Source organism: Dendrobium catenatum, unplaced genomic scaffold (genome assembly GCF_001605985.2).
Source record: "Dendrobium catenatum unplaced genomic scaffold, ASM160598v2 fragScaff_scaffold_853, whole genome shotgun sequence".
NCBI classification, from domain to species: domain Eukaryota; kingdom Viridiplantae; phylum Streptophyta; class Magnoliopsida; order Asparagales; family Orchidaceae; genus Dendrobium; species Dendrobium catenatum.
In genome coordinates, this window is record NW_021319315.1 from 8,310,683 (window position 1) to 8,318,102 (window position 7,420).

Here is a 7,420-nt window from a genome sequence, read left to right on the forward strand (position 1 = left end):
CCTTTATATGCATCTATTTCACATAATGTGAACTGTTGCTCTTAGGAAGCATATTTTGATATAGCAAAAAGCAATCTATTATAGCCATTCTCTTCAACAATCATAGACATTATAAATGGCATTTATTATTGGACTGCAATTATCAACCACCTCTAGCCTAAGTAGGCCAATCAAACTAGCACATGAGCGGGATCATGTAATCATTTTTAGAACCCAGAAAGACAAAATTCAGTCCATTCATTTTTCACTAGTATAAGGAGTATTTCTTCATATTTCAAACCTAAATATCACTTTCAAAATCTATAAAAATAACTCCATCCATTTCATTTGGGGCATTCTGAACTTACAAATCATAGTATGATTTTGAATCTTCGACCATCATTTTAAAATCTCGACAATTACTTGAGATTTTTTTTCTTTCTCACCTTCAGGATGAGGGCCTTTCTACTATAGGCATCCTCAATGACCTTCATGACCTTTTAATATCATGGCCAATCTTTACTCCAAGGTTTTTGTCACATGACCTCTCTCACCTTTCAACATTATTTCATTCATTTTCCTCACACTATTACATTTTTGTTGATTTGAGATGCATTATGTTCATCACAAATAGCCAAAATCTATCACAAGGAACTTTATGATAGATTTTTCAATTTTCATCTCAAAAAGTTCATTGCAAAAGCCTTAGTCATAAATTCATTTTGCGACGGTATAATTTTGCGGCAGCAAATTTGTCATGAACATTTTCTCAGTAATGTGTTGCAAAATATTACAACTTCTTTGCGATGGAGTAAGCCCATGGTTAATTCAAAGTAATTTTGGTGGCTACTTTATCACTGACACATTTTTTATTTTAGTAGTATGATGACATATTGTAATGGATTTATAAGAAAATTCATTGCACTTTTTGGAAGCATGTTAAGTCTATCACAAATTTGTTACAGAAAACATCACAAATACCCTCAAAAGCTCCTTAAGTTGCTCAATTAAATTAAATATATTTAATAATTAATTTAAATTAGTATTATATTATATATTTTAATAATTTTAAATTAATTCTACATTTAAAAAATAAATATTCTAAAAAAATTTGAATTTTTTAATTTAAAACTAAGAAATTGAACTAAGAAATATATCTTGGGATCTATCATCTATGCTTTTATTTCTTGAATGTGTTTATGAATATACACTATAGGTTTAGAATTTCATGTGAGATTAAGGTTTTGTTTGAGACAGATTTTTAATGCTTCTTAAAAATATTTTTTTAATACAAAAATTTTGATTTTTGGAATAAAAAACTATTTTAAGAAGTAGTCAAAAAATTGTCTCAAACTAAGCCTAAAGAAGCAAGGCGTATACTCATATATAGTTAGAGACTTATGAAGCTATATATATATATATGGAGTTTTAGCTTCTAGGGTTTCTCAAATTATATTTGGAGGCTTCCACAGCTTGGTGTAGAAGGGGATCAATGAGGATTTATTGGAATGCACATCTCTCAATTTTGATTTTTCTTGGTTAAAGATTGTAAGAATACAACATTGACAAAGGGGCATTAATGAGGATTTTGCCTGACCATATCATGCTGGATGGTATAAATGTAAGAAATTGTTTGAGTATCTTACTTAATTGTGAGTTCGTATTTTGGGCTTGAGAAATTATTAATGAGTGGTCTTATTTCTTAGACTTTATTTGGGACGACTTTTTTATTGCTTTCTAAAACGGAGTTTTAGCACAAAAATTAAAAAATTTTGTACTAAAACTCTGTTTTAGAAAGCAATAAAAAAGCCGTCCCAAATGAAGCCTTAAGTTTTGTTTGAAACAGCTTTCTTACTACTTTCTAAAGCAGTTTTTTAGCATAGAAATTGTTTAATTAGAAATTTTTGTGCTAAAAGCAATTTTAGAAAGTTGCTAGAAAGCTATCCCAAATGAAATCTTAGTCTGTAATTGTTGCTTCTCTCTTTTTTTTCCTAGTTAATCATGTATTCACTTTTTTTCCCATGAGTGTAGATTTGATTGAAAATAAAATAATGCAAATCTCAATGTCCACCAATTTACATTTTCCTTTATTTTTTGTGTTGATTTGTCATGCATTTCTCTTAATCATGCATGGTGCCATTTCTTTTTCAAGTTATTTAATCCCCCATTGTAACAATTACATTAATAATTTATTTTTGTTGCATTGTATATAGCAAAATCTTCATATTTGAAATAAATTCATGAGTTTTTTTTTTTTAAATGTAGTATTCACATTCATGTGCATGAGCAACAAATTTAGAAAATAATTTGTTCACATCTGCAAATAACATTTTAAAGTTGCATCAAACATTATAAGAGTCCAACAACAAAATATTATAAAAATAGACCAAATTACATGAATTTAACACAAATAAGCAACATCATAGTACATTTTATTGATTGTTTTTAATTAAAAGTATATATACAACAAGTGGGAAACAAGAACACAGACGTAATATATGGAATTCCTCATAAAAGGTCCCATCTCGTAAGAAACTTCTTATCGTCATTAATTTCATACAGAGATCTGTGCTCTTCTGAAATTTATGATCAAAATGACAAAGTCTCAATATAAAATTAATAATAAGAAGAAATTATTCTTAGGAGTTCAATAATGAATTCCATATAGGATTTTTGTCACCTCAAGACTAAATTCACTTCTAAGTAGTAAAATTCCCATACATACAACAAAAACTTTAAGAGCATAAATATTTCATATGAAAGTCGATAGAGCTAAATTATTCCAAATTTCTGCAATAGTAGATTGTTCCACTGCCCTTATAGCTCAAGCACAAGATCTGCAGAGTTTTCATGCAATCGAAGAGTTATGACACATCAGGACCAGAAGGGAAAAATAAAGGTGAAGTAAAAAATAATTTGTACATTTTCAATGGAAAAGTATTCTAGTTAGGGCTAATAAATAACAAATCTGCCAATTAGCCAGTAAACTAAGTAAGTTTAGTTAAATGGGGTTGTGATAAAGATACTATTGTAATTGCATGGGGTTAGCAAGAGCTGGGTAGGATCGTAAAAGAGTATATTCGAGTTTGAGCTTCCCTTGAATGAAGCTTAAGATTGACTAATTAGTTAAATTTGAGTCCAAGCTCAAGTTCAATCGATCAATGAATTTAAGCCGACGTCTTGCCTCACATTTAAATCAATTTGTGAAAGACAGTAGATGAAAGTGAACGTAACAAAAGCAATTGTTCAATTAACAAAAAAAAAAAGAGAAAATAAAGAAGAAAAAAATGGAGATTATATGAGTGATTAAGCTACGTATCATGCACAAAGAGCCTACCTACTCAATAATATATAGATGTCACAGGAATAACATATTCTTATATATACTTTACTAAATTATGAGGAATGGGTGGCTAACACCCATAAAGACTGGCTAACACCAATAAATCCCACAAACCACTTGTTATTGAATGATCCAAAAGATATATATAAGCCTATAGATAAGAGCTAAATATCAATATATTTCTCAATAATTTAAAATATGACTAAATATAAAAGGGAATTTTCTTAAAGAGAAACTCAACTTTATTCATATACAATATTATTAAAATAATATCAAATATACTGTAAATTAAGTCATGAATACATTATTTAAATTTTTAGGACACTTAGACCTATTATACTATGAAAATAACAAACTTTTTTTTTCTTGACATCTGAGTCAACAACTAAAAAAGTATCAACATATTTGATAATTATTGACATGATTTAATGATCATATTCAGTCATTAGTTAATCAGTAGAACATTTCCTACATATTTTTCTAAAATGGGCAAAATAGTTGTTGGAAACAATAATTTACTGATCATATTCAATAATACATAACTCATCTTAATCAATTAATCGGGAGCTTCGAATCTAAATATTCAAAAAAAAAAATCATATTCAATGATTAGTTAATCAGTTGACCATTTTCTCAATACTTTTCAAAAGTGCATAGACAAAAGTAGGAAAGGAAACAAGTATTTAATGTGCAAACAGACTCCACCTCAACCACTAAATCTTTCCTGATCTCTCTAAAACCCACGTACGCTTATCTCGCTCATGAAGCTTAACCATAAGGTGCAATGAAAGTGTGGCCATCAATATCATTGGCTTCTTTTCTTTGCAATAATTAATCGTAAACATCAAGACTAGATTTTTGGTGGACAATCAATGGATGTTGCGACAAGACTTGAACAGTAGCAACTGCTCATCAGATTCCTAACAACCTATGCTAAGACAAAAGAATTGTCTACTTCCATATAATTGCATCTTGCTGTTTCAATTTTCGACAAGGACAGTGTACGAGAGGGCATAATTCATAAAGCAATTTCCTTACAAAAGTTTCTATAATATGTCTTTATCACCATGCTTCTTACTGTATATTGACAAGTTTGTATCATTGATAGAAATTTATAAGAAAATATAAATCTTAACACAATATGAGAGAAGAAGATAAACAATATATATATGAGCTAATCTTTTATATGTAAAAAAGCTGATATATCAAATAGCGCAAAATTTCTAATAATGTTGATAAGATTAACATATTTCTAATGTAATTTTTATATGTTTGATATTCCTTATACTTATATAAGTGGCACGTAAATAGAGAATATTACTGCATGAAAAAATTGCTAACAACATAAAAAAGTCCGTAGGAAAAATTTCGGACGAAAAAAAGAAATCATGCATGAAGCATGTAAATGAACTGAGAACTTATATATATATAAAATTAGAATGTGGTTAAAATATTACTTACAGTCTGCATCAGTCTTGATCCATTTCTCGCGGGTACCCGTGGAGTTGTTCTTGACAATAGCTCTGGACTCCTTGACTCTAGAGAGACTCCTTTTCTCATCTGCCATTTTCGGGAAAAGAGCTTGCCTGCCACAATCTTTTATAGGGTTTTTGCAGATTTTGTTATCTGTTCGAAGCTTGTGATGTCTTTTAATCTCATGTTTCGCAGGCTTTGTGAACTTCTTCGAGGCAAGAGAATTTTCAGGATGGATTTTTCTCTGGAAGATTCTCAAAATCTGCAGTGCAAGTATTTTACTTCATGAGCTTAATTAGTTACACTCATACAGCTTTCAAAAACGAAAAGATTTTTGAATAATATTCTTTCTGTTTAATTAAGCTCTTCCATTTTCCATTTCTATTTACTTATTCAATAATAATTAATTTAAAATATTAAACTAGGTTAAAATTCTTGTAGTGATAATTACTCCTGATTAATTACATGCTAATAATTAATAATGGAGTCCAATAGTATCAACAACATCAAACCTTTATCCCACTATGTGTGGCCAGCTACATGAATCCATTTTCTACATTGTGTTATGTTAAGAGTAAAATTTTCATTTAAATTTAATAATTAACATAATTTCTAATATTTTCTAAACAAGTCTTTTTAGATGTACATTTACCTTTCTTAATATATGTCAAATCTAATACATCTACTCTCATAATCAGGTGATCAGATGATTGACATCTTATATATATGACCAAACCATCTCAGACGACTCTCTTTAATCTTGTCTGTCACAAGAGCTACTCCAACATTTTCACGTATATACTCGTTTCGCATGCTCTCTAAGAGTGAAGTCACTCATCCATCTGATCATCCCCATCTCTGCAACACTTAATTTTATTTGGATTGTTTTTTTTATTGAGAACTCTACATGATAATTGAACATAACATACATACATAAAGCATGCTTGAAGAGAGCTTTCTAAAAAGTATTTAAGAAGGAAGAAATCCGAACCAGAAGACTCCAACATCAGATCGAGGCTTCACTAAATAGAATTATACATTTTAAATGCAAATTTATAATTTTTCTTATTTTATTATATATAACTCATTATATTTAGTTTTAATTAACGTGAATAAAAATATTATATTATTAAAGCAACTTTTAATCATATTTTTGTTTACAATGTTTAAGAATGTGATTATTTCATATTTGCTTATGCGTGTGCTAGTTAACTATAATTATTTAGTCACATCCTCATAAATTTTTAATTACATAACTACAAAATAATTAGATTTTTAAAAACGTGTATACCATAAAAATAGGATCACATTCCTATTGATATATTCAATTTTTCACTAAGGGACTTTAATATATTTTAAATATTTTGCATTTAGTTTGTCTTGTATTTCTTTTTTGACAAATCAAATATCCCCTAAATTAGGAGCCAAAGCAATTGTAAACTAGAAAATTAATTGAAGAATTGGAATTTTAATTTATTTAAAAAAATCGAGTCATAATCAAAAATTTTATTAAAATGGATCTCAAGATATTAGATTTTATTAAATAAATATATTAATAATTAATATTATACTTAATTTGAAAAATAGTCAAAAGTTTTAATATCTAAAACTTGTACAAACTTTTTCCATTTGAATGATATACAGATAAATTTTTGAAAAAAAAATATTTTATGAAATGAATATCATATTAAAATTATTTTAAGATTAATGTAAAATAAATTTTTATATTGATTGATAATTTAAAAATAAATTTAATAATTTTAAGCTTAAGATTAAATTTCTATTAGAATTTATCAATTTTTTTTTCTTCAAAATTTTGTCCTACTTTCTCTTGTTAAAGATTGCCCGTACTTACCTTTTGGCTTGGTCGAGTTCTATGTACATCTTCCTGCGTGGCGCAGTGTCGCCGATAGATTCGATCGGCCCTCGAGAGCCTCTTCATCTCACGCTCAGCTCCTGTGGTGCGGACCAGCTTCAATTCCTATCATATCACATCCAAATTCCTCTCTCTTCGCAACGCGCTTTTCTAAGTGGATTATTGTTCTCTTAATTTTTAGTTAGTTCCTCTCGCTCGGGTCCTCATGAACAATTCCCCCAACGAAACCCCTCGACCCTTACCCAGCCCTACGATTGACACAAAAGAGGAATCTTCAAAGGCAAACGTCCGATACCTTTTCCGCTGGAATCCAGCATTGGCTCGGCCTCGCCGACGCCGATTTGATACCGGTCACGATCTCCTCTCCTTCTCCGACTCAGCCGCAATCACCTTTTCAAAGCTCCATGAGAATTTGCTTATCAGTTTCGTTAATCTGTGTCTTCAAGATTCCCTCTCTGCTATTTCATTCACTATGGAAGACATTTCTTCCATCTTCTTTTCCGGCGTTCGATTCACGGGGTTATAGATTGGGAGAGCACGAAGGTCCATGTAGGAGCAAGCCGTCGAAGAGGAATGGAGGCGGTTAATTTCGGGCGGGTCTGTTATCGTTGGGAGTACATTTGGTCGAGTTCGCCGACGGTAGTTTTGGGCGGCGTTCTTCGGTCGAGGGTCAGCCGGAGAGGCAGCTATATAGCAGGCGGACACTGCGGAGCATTTTCTCGTTGTTTAGTAAAGGCTTAGAGTTAAGA